General features: G+C 39.9%; 1 long non-coding RNA gene across 2 annotated transcripts in view; it reads right to left on the bottom strand.

Moving 5' to 3' along the window:
• The window catches only part of LOC113158974, a 60,977-nt gene extending 51,535 nt beyond the window's left edge, over positions 1-9,442 (bottom strand). The window contains exons 1-2 of one of the 2 annotated variants that reach the window (XR_003298593.2): positions 9,119-9,442; positions 8,432-8,575 (exon numbers count right to left, since the gene is read on the bottom strand). This is a non-coding gene — a long non-coding RNA (uncharacterized LOC113158974). The remainder of the gene's footprint in view (positions 1-8,431; positions 8,576-9,118) is intronic. The other variant, XR_003298592.1, reaches the window with a different exon arrangement.
• Between the last annotated feature and the right edge of the window lie 5,557 nt (positions 9,443-14,999).

Here is a 14,999-nt window from a genome sequence, read left to right as displayed (position 1 = left end):
GATTTCAGTATGAGTCAAATGGAGCAGAGGATCTGACTCACCGCCTCATGAGTCTAAACACTATTAGTTTCCAACTGGTGCAGTGAGACTCTATTGTGTTTCTGATTAGCCTACTGAGACACATGGAGAAAGGGGTGGAAGGTGGTGGGGTGTGAGTGAAGCATTTTTCTCTCAGGAAAATGACGTTTATCCTGTGTCTGTGTAGTTCTCACAGTCCCCATCTTAGAGTATGCAGATCAATGTGGGAGGTTTTCTTTTTTTTTTCCAGATTTGTGTGTGGTCCAGTGGGATGAGTGTGTGTACCTACCATCATAAATGCCTGAGCGAGACCACCGGGGCTGATTCTGCAGGTGCGGCATCTTTGTCTCCGCTGAGAGTCCAGTAGTGACTCGATCCCACCGAAACACCTACTTTATTGAAAGTAACACTCATGTACTGGATCAGTATCAGTCCTCAACCAACCTCACCAAACTACTTTAACATTACAAGCGAGGAACACACAAAGGACACTTTGTGTGCAGAAACTGAAATACTGATCAAACTATGTTCTCTGTGTTCATCTACAGTACCTGAATTTTGCTGCTTGCTTCATTCAGTGTCAGTTGTGGGGACTGTTCTTGTGAATTAGTAGGACTATTAGAGTCACCTTGTCAAAACGTTTTATATATGGCCTTCTGATAGGAGCAGTTTGCCCCTACTGATGAATCATTGTGAGCGTGAACCATTTACCAAGTGTGTGATAATGAAGCATAATGAAGCAGCTAAGAGTGAGGCGACACTGGAGGAGGCGTCTGATTTCCACTTTCTAGCTGGAAACAAATGAAAGTTTCCAGGCCTGTGTTTCACTCTTCAAAAGCTGACTTTCAATTGAATTAGGCCTCATCTGTCAATCAAAGCCCAAACTACATTTTTCTACTGGACAGTGACAGTTTTTATCACTTATACACCACCTAAAGTCTACATTTTGATTCCATCATCACTGTTTTATTTCAGATCCAATGTGGTGCAGCATTAATGCAAAAATCTGAAAATCTGTCACTGTCCAGATACTTCCAGGTCCAACTGTAAATGCAAATTTGTCTGCCTGATGTAATATTGATTTGTGATTAATTAAACTATTGACATTCCCACCATCCTCTGCTGCTAATGCTAACATGCTAAACAAACGGTTAAAATCAGAAACATGAATAGGGGAAGCTGCTCCTCTGTCCCACTGATATTGGAAAACTTCAACAGCGGTTCAATCAATATCAGCAATGAGGGGGTACACGGGTATACACACACACACAAACACACACAGACACACACACAGTACACAATGCATTGCCACAGCTGTGTCCGACTTCACCAAGCTGATCTACTGTGTGAACCAAAAGCCAACTGCTTCTCACTGCTCCTCAAATTGTTGTCTTTGACTACGCCAATCAATATCACCAGCTGACACCCACCAACCAATCAATATACGTCATTCCCCGTGGGGTGGGCTTTCAAATGTTCACCTTCTGGAAATGACAGGGCTTGAACTAATCCACTGATGCTGGTGGAGAGGCTGCAGGGCATCAGGCCTTCATTCCAGCACACAAAGCCTCAGCTGATGGGAATGAAGTGGAAAACAGCACCCTCTTCTGGCAACAAGGGGGTGGGGGGGCTGCAAACACAGCAACGAACACCTATAACTGCTGCCAAAGGAAATCAGATTTCAACCTTTAAGGCTATTAAATGCTAGACAATTAAAGTATATATTAAAATGTAATATATGCAGTGTTTTAAAAGGTAGATTTTAAGGAATCATTTCAGAGCTGTGAGGTTTCAATTTCAGTATTTTTCTATTTCAAACAGCAGATGGAGGCAGAGTGGTCCTGTAGCTCTGAAGATGCAGACTAGTTGATCATACTGGCTCAGAAAAGTGTCCATAAAAAGTTTCTAAGGTGGCGCCTGGTGCTGTTTTCTATCAGAGAACACAAAGAGATACAGCAGGTGAGAAACTGCAACTAGGGAACGTTCTGCAGTTTTGCTGCAAAAATAACAAAAATGATTGTTACACTAGCTGCAGATTGTTTCTGTTCAAAGTATTAGTTTGTTTTGTCCAGTGTAATATCATCTTAATGTTCGCTTTTGTAAAGAAACTCTTGATACAGCAACTGGCTTGAATGAATATGAACATGAGGTTGCCTACAATGCTTTTCCACTAAGGGGTGACAAAAGCCTGTTTGTACCTTGAAGTGGTGACATTGGCCTCAAGTCCATTCACCAGTAAAATGTGCTGCATTAAATACTGAACAGAATTAAATATATTTCTTTAAAACATTTTCTTTTTCAAACCTGAATGATTTACTGCCAGAAATTAACTGTTGGACATTGTCCTGTGACATAAATATTGTGTTTTCTTAACATTAACTGTGGGGATTTCATTACTAAGTTACCAAGGCAACACTGACATATGCCTCCAACAGCTCGGTGAAATTAAAAGCAAATATGTGCATGTGAGACATCATTATGCAAAAAGATAAGCATTTGACACATGAGTTTTTCTTTTCTTTTTCTGAATACAGTTTCAGGCTACGCCATTACCACTTCCTCTGCTGTGAAGCCACTGAGTGCAGGTCTTTACTGGAAACCAGTAGCTCTGAGTAAAAAACCCACAGTAGTAATGTATTGTGTACTTGTGGCTGCCGTTAAATTGCACAGAGTGAGACAGTTAACCCCTCAGTGGCATGTACATAAGAACTGTCGCACATCCTCTATCATCCCAGCTGCACCCTGTGGCAGCTTCTTACTGGAAGCCAGCAGCTTTAACTGTAAACCAGTGTGGCTGCCCAGTAAAACCTGCCCAACCAAATCTAGGTAGTGACAAGAGCAATTCACCTTCGCTACGGTACGAGGACTTGTTTCGACAGACACTGGAGTGTTACCTATTAAGGTATGAAAATGAATGCTGCTACTGTCACTGAAGCCAAAGCATTTTCTCTGACTGGACTGAAAATGAAAAGAGATCAGTTCCTGTTGGTCTCAGCGTCACCTCCTGTACAGTGTTGCAGAGTCCACACTACCACAAACAACTCTGCAGCAAGAAAAGCTTGCTCACTAATAGTGATTTCTGCTGTTATGGGCCTGAACAACATTTCATAATAATCATCCCCACAGAGAAGTTTTAGTTGCAACTTCAATCTCATGCAGACTAATCAAAAAGTTTAAATTAAAAAATTGAATAGATATAAATACCATTATACCTGCACATATCCATTCAGTTTCAACTGCAGCATTTAAAGTCTCTACATGTTTTCATCTAACATGGCATGTCCTTGCATATTTGCTGACTGTTTATTCCACAAAAACATTCCATCTCATCTTGCCCTATTCAGCATGAACAACTGTGGTCTTGGCAGAGCGTATTCCCAACTCTGGCAGCACGCAGAATGAGCCAGAGGTTTTTTTTGGCGACACCAATAAGCAAAAGGACACAAGGACATAAACACAGTACAATTTTTCATCTGCTAGATGTTTATGCTACAAAAAAATCTAATGGCAGAGATATTAGATGTGAGGTAATTTCTTAACAGACAAATCAGACAGGAATGAAACCATAACACCCTGCCAGCCCTGCTTGCTGCAGCTACAGCAACAGAGTCACAACAGTAAACTTCATGTTTGCATGTCATTAACTGATAAGACTTTAGTGCACATCCTGTAAAAAACAGTGTGATAAGACATAAAAGCTGCCGACAGCTGATCAGCTTGCTTCTATTGCACTTACTTACCTTCAAAATAAAAAGGTTACAGTCGGCCATAGTGTGCACACAGGTACTACACCCACTTAGCCCTACAGTGTGCACAAACACAGTCATAAAATCCACACACACACACACACACTCTTCAACAGTCTCATACAAAAGGCAGACATACACTCCTTCACACTTTTGACAAAGTCCCCACTGAACCACGATTTCATAAAACAAATGTTGTGGTTTTCATGTTCTAACCTTAGTAGAAGGACCCTTTTTCTTGCAAACCCTCAGGCTTTCAGAAAATACTCAAGCCCCATTGACTAATCTGAAATATGCAGCAGTGCATCTATCAAACTACAAACAAGACCGCCGTTATTAGTTCCTGAAAAGTCATGTTGGCGATTTCTGTCACACTCAAGGCGACAGAAGAGGAAGTGCTACTGCTGCTGTGCTGCGAGTGATGTATGTGTTTGCGTTAACATGCACTGTGGTGATGCACATACTCTACAGCTACTTTGTCTCTGAAGCCGATTCCAATGAATCATGACATTTTATCACACTGCAGACTTCTGGACACCCAAAGAGCTTCAAGTACTCATAATTCACAAGTAAAACTACCATGCTTATGCTGGAGTATGCAATGGCCTAACCTAAAGACTGGAGAGAAGCTGGACTGGCTTTAATTCATATTTTTATGACAATGTTTTCAATAAAATGGGGTTAAAGGGTCACTTGTAACTCCATTTCACTTTATCTACGCATTGTTTGGTTGCTCTAGTGATTGTACTGTGTTTGTCCCCTACTACTCCTTCCTCTAATCCATTATAATCTAACTCACTGTATTTATGCGACTACTACTACAAATGAAATGTGGCTGCAGAGGGAAAATCCACTGTTAAAAGTGCCTTGAAAAAACATTTTACATCTGTGACTTCATCGACAGTCAACAGTTTCATGAAACTAAAAGTGTTGGAGGAGAACACACAGGGGAACAAGGTAGTCATTCAACTGAAGTGAGATTATGACAATGGAAGTGCAGTGACAACGTTCTTGAGCAGCGTCGATATCCACAAACATAATTTTCACTAACGTGTCGACTGGCGATTTTATCAAACACGCTGAGCCATATTTGCAAGTTAAGTGTTAAAAAGTCATATCGTGCAGCAGCGTCTGCAATTCATTTCTCATCGAACCAATGAGATGGCATAATTCAGGCTAAATTGGAGGCGGAGGATAAGGATTACAAATGTCACAGTGAGATGACTCAGCCCAATTTCTAATTTCAGTAGTGTGTGTGTGTGTGTGTGTGTGAATATATGTGTGTGTTGTAAAAAGCTGCCCACTCATTTGTTTTGTCACTGCATAAATAGACACAAGGTTTACTTTCATTTGAATGAGCTATCAGTGGTTAGCATCTCTCTGTGCAACACAAAGAGCAGAAGTAGCCTTGAAAGATATGTGACAGCTGCACACTCAGAAGAGTGAAGCAACAGTTGAAACCTTAAAACGCGGCCTGTCGACTGATCGCTAGCTGCAAACTTAGCCAACTTCTTACAAGTAACTCAAAGAGAGCTGTTTCCCAAATGTTCTTTATTCACTTCAGGTAACTTAAAGCCGTTTTTTTCACTGCAAATTTACCATTCTGGTTTATTCTCACTGCAGTCATGAAAGTCATGCAATCCTTTGGCACCCTTTCATGGTCTGTAGACACAGGAAGAGGACACCCAGCTCCAGAGACAGTACCAGTTTGTTTCTACTTCTGTTTTCTTTTCTGAGGCATTTGCATCTTGACAAGCATATCTCTGCACTTTTCTTCACCTCTCCCATTCTGTCTTTATTCTTCAGCTTTCTTTTCTGTATTTTCTATCCTTTGAACCAGTGACAAATTAAGCTTTAAAATCTATCTTGAGTCACACCTGACTAATGGATTAGGGTGAACTATAAATGAACCTCACACCTTTACCGCTCAACTTTGCTGGGTTTCCATAGCAACATTACCCATGTACATTTCCTCTCGTTTGTCTATGCACAGCAAACACGGCAACCTGTAATCAGCCAGTTCCTGATTTGACTCCATTTCCATGCTCACCAACTCACAACACAAGGGTCGAAGGTACTGGAGATGCATCTGTTACTGGGGTCATGGTAGATAAATTCCTATGGTTTATGGCCTCAGATTGCAAACACAGCCACATCTATACTTTTATTTTAAGTTAGCTAAGGTGCACTGGAAGAGGTGGACTTAATCTGGGCCTAAATTGGTTTTGTTAGTGCACCAGTTTTTGCATCTTGTCACTGATATTAGTAAAACCTGTAGTTGACAAACAGTAACTAAGAAAGTTAGGTTTCTTTACATGTGCACTTTTGTCATAGAGTCAATATAAAAACTAATTTAAATGCTTTTTAAAAAGGCATTAATCTCGTCTCACTCCTGCAAGCCGTATTTTCCAAATGTCAGACTGTTATGTAAAGGTCCTGTACACCAGAGCAGGTGAGAAGAGGATCCTGCTCAGGCTGGGTGGAGCTATTATGGGAATAACACGAGGTCACCTAGCCTGTAACAGCGGTTTAAAATGGGATGAATAATAGAGCTCTCTTTCGCCACTGAAGGCTTTTTGACATGTCGCATTAGAAAAAGCAAATATCAAAATTAATCACTACTCAATTCCATTTAGCCACTTAAATTTCAGCATACGTCAGTTACAGAGCATTATAATTTATTTATTTATCAATGTTATCTGCTAATGTTATTAGCAGTTGTGTTTCTGGTCATTAGCACCAATGACTGTTTCACATTGTTTTCAAATTATTATTATTATTATTATTATTATTATTAGATCTGCACAAAGACAGAAATATGAAAATACCATTAGATTTGTCAGATTTATGAAAAAGACAAATGGAAAACCTGATTCTGTTTTATAAATGTCAATATTCAGGTAAGTGAGCCCATTACACTCCACAAATCCCACAAATGGAAACAGATAAGCCTATAAACATATTTCTTATGTCTTTACCACCCACTATGACCTCAATAATAAACATATAGTATAATGATCACCTTTTGGATAGTTGGAATAAAACTGGGGGATTAATCTTGAGCAGAGCTGCTGTGCTGCATTGCATTTGACTGTATAGATGTACCTAATAAAGTGTTTAGTGAACGTACCAGTCTGTGTACAAAAGGTGTGTGTGTGTATGCATCGTTTATATAACTGGATCTGGGTATTGCTCATGCTGGCTCACCATCACACATGTCACGTTTTACTAGGACACAAAACAAAGTCATCTCCACATGATTACTAAGACCTTTGCTTTTTCTACTGTCACAAAACACAGTTGTCAGGTGTGTGCAGTAAATTCACACACACACACACACAACTGAGAACAACTTTAATTATGTGATATTTTAGGCCTCACAATGTTTTGGAGTAACACTGCCTCCTAGTGACATTTCCCCCTAGCAACAAATATTTTAAACCTATCATTTGATCTTTGGATCAAGGCACAACTGAATAAATACATCTGTAAAGGACATTTTTGTATGACGTACAAACTAGAGCAACACGTTTACATGTGAGCTATAACCATGTGTGAGTTTTGTTTCTTCCTGTTAAGCATCATGCTTAGTTGCTGGGGATGCAAAATAGTACAAGTGACAAGAGGAAGCTTGTGCTGCTGAGGTCACTAGGAAGCAAAAGGAGGAAATGACTGAGCTACTGTCTTTATAATACACAGACGCACAAACACAGAAATAAACAATACATGACCTCAAAGAAAAATGACTTTTGAAATAATGGTTGTATAAATAAAACATGCAAACACACTCCCGCCTATTGTCTCTCTTTCATACTCATACACGCAGACACACCTGCTCACTCACTCTCTCTCTCTCTCTCTCTCTCTCACACACACACACACACACACACACACACACACACACACACACACACACACACACAGTCTTCCTCTCAGTCTCTTAAACACACATATTCAATATTCAGCTCATATCCGGGTTTACAGCTCTATCTCCAGCCACATGAATGGAGGAAATAGGGAAACCCCATGTCACTCATTATGAAACTTACTCACTCACACACACACACACACACACACTAAACAGTGCATCTACACTTGACTTTTAATGAGACACTGAGGCAAAATGAGGTGATGACAGGAGAATGAGCAGAAGAAAATGTGAAGAAAAAAAGTCACAGTTTAGCTTTTACATCTCAAACTTTCTTTAAGTCTTCAGGTTCTGCAATAGACAGAAAAACACAGCTAAGGCACCATCTGACAGTGAGAATAAGAGGAACATATGCTTAGTGCATATTCAGAAAGATATTTTAGAAGTGAGATGATGAGTTAAAATACTGTTGGCATTTTGGCACAGACTAAAGAAGAGTGACCAAGAATGAAGAAACCTCATTCAAGAAACAAAGCTGCAATTGCAGTAGCTGGTTTAAGGCTGAAAAATATGTAATTAGAAGTTGATTATGGAGGTTTTGTTAGTAATGCACAAAATGCAAAAACTAAGTTTGATGACTGGAGTTACTGGTTACAGCGTGTGTTAAGCACATCTGCATACACGGTTATTGCTTCCCTCATTGTATCATAGTATCTTCTGATCCAAAAAGAAAAAGAAATGACTGTGTATGTTTATTATAGGGCATTCGCAAATAAGGTGATTTTATTTCCGACAGCACCTGAACGCAGCATCTCCCTTCAGCCACTTCCCTGGCGGCAGGAGTTTGCCTTCATGAAGTTTTTCGGTGACGCCCACGCAATTCTGGTAAGACTTTCCAGGAGGTGACGCTCCAATCAAACTTCACACGCTGATAAGGATCCGACTATAAAAAGATCAGCGAGATTCACACAAGTCAGGAGGATTTACAGCCAATAATCTGCGCGTCTCCTGTGCGTTCACAACTGCAGCGCACAGATGAGAGTGCGGACAAGGTGCAACCGAGCCAAAGAAAACCGTTTCAGGTCAAGTCATTCAATAACTGTTTTAAAAAATACAAAAGGAAGAGGAAGACCGGGTTACTATCTCTGTCTCACACCGCACACTTCCTTTTATCTTCGCACAAACCGCCCATTACGCATGAGTGAGCTTTGCTCGGCCCTAAAACCTCTCTGAATTTTTTTTTTTTTTTTAACAATTAAGAGTTCTGCTGCGTTGAGTTCTCTGTAAAAAAAAAAAAAACGTTTAGAAAAATCGCTGTAATGTTGCACAAATGTAACCTCAGTGAATGCAAAGTTGCATCAAAGTCCCAAACTGCTTCCTCATTTGGAGTCTGAATGGTGCACAGCTGTTCAGTGGAGGACTTCTCTGAGTTTTATGCGTTTAATTGGTGAACAAAAAAATGAAAAGAATGAACCGACAGACTTACCCCACATCACTGGAGGCCAGGTGGACAGTTTGCACGCCTTTTCTTTTTCTTTTTCAAGTTCAGCCAACATTTTCGAGGCGCGCATCTGCACCAATCTGACGTGACACACTTTGTTTCACTTTCAAACTTTGACACTGCCGAGGAAAGTTCGCCCCTGAGAGCGCAACAAGCCATGTGCGCGTTTTCTCTCATATCTCTGTCTTTCATCACTAAACTCAAACTGCTGCACCGGAGCTGCTCCCTGCAGCTCCACCATTCATACTGAAACGCCTGCGAGACCTGCAGTGTAATACATTTTCGTACTTTTAGTCACACCCCCCAGTTCGTCCCTCCCTGCTGTGTCAGGGACAATCCTCATCATGAATGGACTTCTGTTTTTCACCAGTTTAAACTAGATCACACACACACACACAGACGGATTGCCATGTGCGCCTCATAGACGTATTCACACATTTGCTGACACCTGACCACCACTAGTGACCTGTGAAAATGTCAAGTAGCCTGTAACACATGACTCATTTTTCTACTATGACTCATTCTGATTTCACCATCGTGATATGAGTCTAAAACGAAGGTGTTGTGGAGACAACAAGCTTAAAATATTATTTATTCATCAACACATGAGTCAAATAATGATTATAAATGACTAAAAATGAAATCAGACCATATGTTTAAAGCCAGAACAGCAGTTTACTTATGCACAATGGTGCTAAATGCTAATATTAGTCTACATATTTCTATAATGTGCACAGAGCAATTATATTATCGTTTATAAATCCTTATTTTTGCAGGTATCTGATCATGAAATAAGTAAAATTTTGACCTGGTGATGGCGCTTGAGGAATCTTGACTCTTCAGTAACAACTATATTTCTATTTGGGCCAAAGCAGTGGACCAAAAATAAACATAGCCATATCTAGAGGCACACAGCACGACTTTAAAATGACTTATTTATAGCTGGTGTTTTCGCTACAAGTGGTTTACAACATCTTGTGTCCACCGATTGAAAGCAGTGTAGTTCAAACCTCATAATGGTCCCACTTACAGTGAGTGGCCAAAAAGTGTAGAAGTATGCTCTGACCAGCAAGTTTCAAAGTTTAATCATCCAAAATATCAAACTATAAACCAAAAGTAAAGCAATCAAAGCAGTTAAACAACAATTCAAATAATATTTAAAACAGCTAGATTCCGCCTATATGCAGATGACACCATTCTTCTCCCAAGCTTCAATATATTAATAACACTGGACTTTATGCAGATATATTAAAAGTTGTCAGGCATAAAATGACAGGAAAATCAGCACATTTTCATGAACACACACAGGCGGAGAAAGCAAAAGCAGAAGTTGTGGCGAAAGGCTTGGGTGACTTCCCTGCAGCTTGTTTCATTTACCTCTTGATGCCTTGCTCAAAAGTTGACACAGGCTGTTAATAGAGGGGAAAGACTTTCCTTTTTGGACGCATCATCCTTGGTCAGTTCTTCTCGATCAAGTCGATCAAGACACGATGGCTTTCAGATATGACGCCTCGTGTGGACACTATTCACTTTTTAACAAAGTGAAGCGAGGGGAACTCTGCCCTTTTTCTAAGTGGTGGTGTGAAATTTCCTGTTAAGCTTCACATAATTTCTCTCCACATGTGGTAACACTATAGCTGATGTAACTACTGCTTTTAGCGTTAAGTTGGTGACGAAATGTGGACGTTATATGATGGGGAAGTGTATAAAGGCTGTCCTCCCATTACAACAGTAGTCGGCTGCATTTGTTATGATAATTGTACTGATAGTATGACGATATGATGATTTCTGTATGTTGTTTTGGACAGAAACATAGTAAATAAAGTGATACCAGTCTATATTACCAACTGTACATCACAAAGGGTTGCAAGATAACTTGTAATGAGAAAAAGTATTTCATGACTACATTGACAGAAAGCTACAATATGTCCTCAATGTGACAAGAGACACAGAATGGCCACAAAGAGATGATACTAAACAACCCCAAATATAAGAGAAAATGTCCTTTGTGACAATAAGGAGTCAAAAAAAACAACTAACAACTAGACTAAATGATCATAAAGAAAGACACAACAACCAGAGACACCGAATGACCTCAAATTTCCAAAAGCAAAACAACCACAGAGACGCAGACTTTTAATAGAGTGTAAATACTGGCCATCAGTTTGTGTTTTAGGAGGTCGTTCAATAAATAGTAAGCATGGAGGCCCATTGTCCCATAATCGATCCATGTTAACTAGCCTGTGATTTTACACTGAGCCTTTCCTCCTTGGTCCACGTTTGGGGTCTGGCTGTGTTAGGAGCCTCATTTGACCCTGTGTCAAAGTGTCCTTAGTTAAATAGTATAAATAAAGGTTAAAACAAAATACACATCAATGTCTTGTGTCCCTGTGTGTAAAGTTAAGACATGAGAAAAGACACAGCGCTCGAGGGCGTGCTCAGCACGACACACTTAGTTTGGTTATTGTGGAAACAAACACGACAGGATTTTTTCCTGGAGGCTTTGCTCTTTTTCCCACAGGCTCAATACAGACAGACAGACAGTCATTACAAACACTGGACTCAGTCAAGGTTGTCTGTTTCCCAACACATGCCTCAGAGTAGTCTGGGACACAACACCAGTCCCACAGTATTACACAATCTTACATTCTTTTAGGCATTTAAGTCTGATCCACAGTTACAATGAACAATGGGAAGCTTCAACATCACCAGCAGCAATCGATCAACTGGAGGGACATGAAATCAGCACGTGTTGTACACACTGTATATTAACATAACATTAGACGGCGGCAATAGAAAAGGTCATGAGGAACTAGAACTGCCACTGTGTCAACGTGAAAGATTGTATGTGTGTGTTTATACATATAATTAAAGTTGAATCCAATGTTTCAAGAGACAAAAAATGACCTCAAAGCTTGCTCAATTCATGGCGCTAGCTGGCACAGCTTCCCCCAAGTTTGTTGGTCAGTCAATGTGCAAGTCACAGCAGTCTTATTGGGAATCACTGCCAGTATAAATGTAAATGTAAGTGAACTAGAAGATACAGAAAAGGATCAAACACAGCATAAAAACCTCAAACCGTAATTCCTGGATCTCTCAGTGAGGAGATTACGTCCATTATTGGGACATTTCTGTTAAAATCCATCAATTTCAAACAGTAGTTGTAGAGAAAAACTATGATCAAAACACGCCTCGCGTTTCGTCATCATGCAACAGAACATACAGCATCATCCTCGGATTTACAATAATGTGCGTAAATCTGTGAAACTGTGAAAAGATCACCTCATATTTTTTAATGCAGTGAGTCATGTTGCTTTCTATTTGAATGCTGTCTACTGGTATGTTTAATTTAGAAAGCAACCACAAACATGAGCACCTGATAAAGCCAGCTTCAGATTAGTTTCACTTTCAATCACTCTTCTCCCACACGGAATTGTGCGCAGGCGCCGATTTACCGCTGTTCTCATGTTGTGATGTCTTTTTCTGTTTTTTTATATTGGTTATGTGTATTTGTGTTGGAACTTTCCTGGTTGTGGTTCCCTTTCTTTCTGTCTGTGTTGAGAACAACTGTAATTGAATCTTGAATCATTTTATCCATTTTTACCTCTTCAATTTCCACCTGTCATCTGGATACAAAATCAGCCAATGTTCATTTGTTTGTTTTTATTTTTAGGAGGGAAAATTCGGGGGATAGTCCAAACGACGTGCATCTGCAAATGAGATACAGTTTCAGAAATCAGGATGTGGCTTCCAAGTTGGTGTCTGCTTGTTGGCACGAGCTATTACCTCACAGGAAAAATTTCTCCTCTGCCATTCCCAGTATTTAGCCATTTAGTGAGAACACACTGTGGCCCTGCAGCATCACAATGGGGATACAACTAGCTCATTCAAGTCCAGAAAAGAAGCACAGTCCTTAAAATGGGCTGCTAAACCCATTAGACTTTGATCATCCTAAAGACACCCATGGGCTGCGGCAGTTCCTGTTGCCGCTGGATTCTCTGTTTACTGGTTAATGTCATGTGACTTGATTTCCCTGGAATGTTTGTTAAGATGTGGTGACTGAAGCGGCACGTGTTTCCAGCAAACTTTGCAGAATCACTCAGCTAAACACACAGGAAAATGTGACACAGGACGCCGTGTCGAACAGGTGACGTGTTGACATAACAAGAAGGGACATTAGTAAAAGGGGCCAGGAGATTCAGTGTTCATCTGAGTTCACTTAATCCCACGTTTAAGGCAGATATTCTACATTTTAAAGCATTAACGCATCATCTATTAGTTTTTATCATCTTAAATGATGAACTTGTTACATAGCAGTTGTCTAGTCACACATGGTGCAGACATTATTCGTTTGAACGTCATAACGGAAAAAAACAAACAAAAAACAATGAGCTAGAAGATGTTAAAACACGTCACGCTGAGAGAATTGAAGGAAGTCTGTTGATAACGCTCTGGATTTGCCACTGTTAGGAAACCAACAGTCATGAGAACCAGTATAAATATCAAAATATTCATAAGAATATCTTTAAACGTCAAATAGCAGTACTTTGTTATAATTACTTCAGGCTAATGCTACTGATGAAGAAGACCAATTCTTATGTCCTGCAACAGTTCTTCACAGTACAGACTATAATAATACTACTATACTGATTAATAGAATTTTCATAATATAGGATTATACAGGAACATGTGGAGAACGTTCAATGGTTCCAGTATCTGAGGTGTGAGTTTTGCCAAATTCCGATAAACAAAAATCATCAATACTGTGTAGAAGGAAGCATCATTGATGTTATTCGTTTAGATTTCTATTGCATTTCAATGCACACTATAGTGGTCACACCCTTACAGTAAGTGCCCGTGATGTTTCTCCACCAAAACAACTCAAGAGTGAGGATAAACAACAGGAAGTATGTTAGAAAGACTCAACAGATTAAAATAAAACATCTTCTTAAAACAATCCAAGACCACACATTGTGAGTGAGTGCGAGTTGGTCTTTTTTTTATCCATTTTAAGTACTTGAATAACAAAAATAACATCTGGTTGATATGTTTGGGCCTTTCCAAGATTCAAATTTTGAGAATACCCTTTGTTCTGCAGGAAGTACAAATGCGTTCTAACGTGGGTGGATCAGGCAATGCAGAGATTAACAGATGCTTCAAATCCTGTGCTTCGTCCACGCCGACCAGGGCAATCAGTCTTGGTAGGAGAAGGAGCAGAGATACCCCTGATAGAAAGAAGCTCGTAGCTCACTATACTCTGCTTTTGTGCAGGTCATGTGCGACATTGCCAAAATATTTATCATGTGCAATGATAGTAAAATGATCCTGTTTATTCCTAATACTTATAAGCCATTAGAAAACATAAGTTTAGAGTCTCTGCACACAAAAACTAATGGAATACAAACACATTTCCCCATGTTAAGATTCCAGCTCAGTGTGTGGAGCTGCTCTGTGTGTTGCAGCTCTGTGAGAAGGGTGTGGACCACTTGTTTGTTCGGATGTTTTCTATTTTCTCTGGAATGTTCTCGGAGCTGTTTGTTAAAATGATCCAAGACTCGGAGCACAACACACACTGCATATCCTCCCACACACTAACTACATGACATTAGGGGGTTTTCATACACAGTTGGGAAATTAAAATCCAAGATTTCTGATGACTTAAAGACTAAGAAAGGGGGTTTTTAAACAAGACACTGTAGAACCCCATCAGAACAACAACTGCATCCCTTGACACCCACCCTTACTCAATGCGATGGAGCTCTGGGCCTCAGCTGTGCCGTTGTGCAACACGAATAAAGAGATATTAATGGAATTGTGTCACTCCTATTAATTTTCATTTCTATTTGTTGCATTATTAAACTACAAA

The sequence above is a fragment of the Anabas testudineus genome, chromosome 15 (assembly GCF_900324465.2).
Source record: "Anabas testudineus chromosome 15, fAnaTes1.2, whole genome shotgun sequence".
NCBI classification, from domain to species: domain Eukaryota; kingdom Metazoa; phylum Chordata; class Actinopteri; order Anabantiformes; family Anabantidae; genus Anabas; species Anabas testudineus.
Note: the sequence above shows the minus strand (reverse complement) of the source record. Positions and strands in the feature narration are given on the sequence as shown.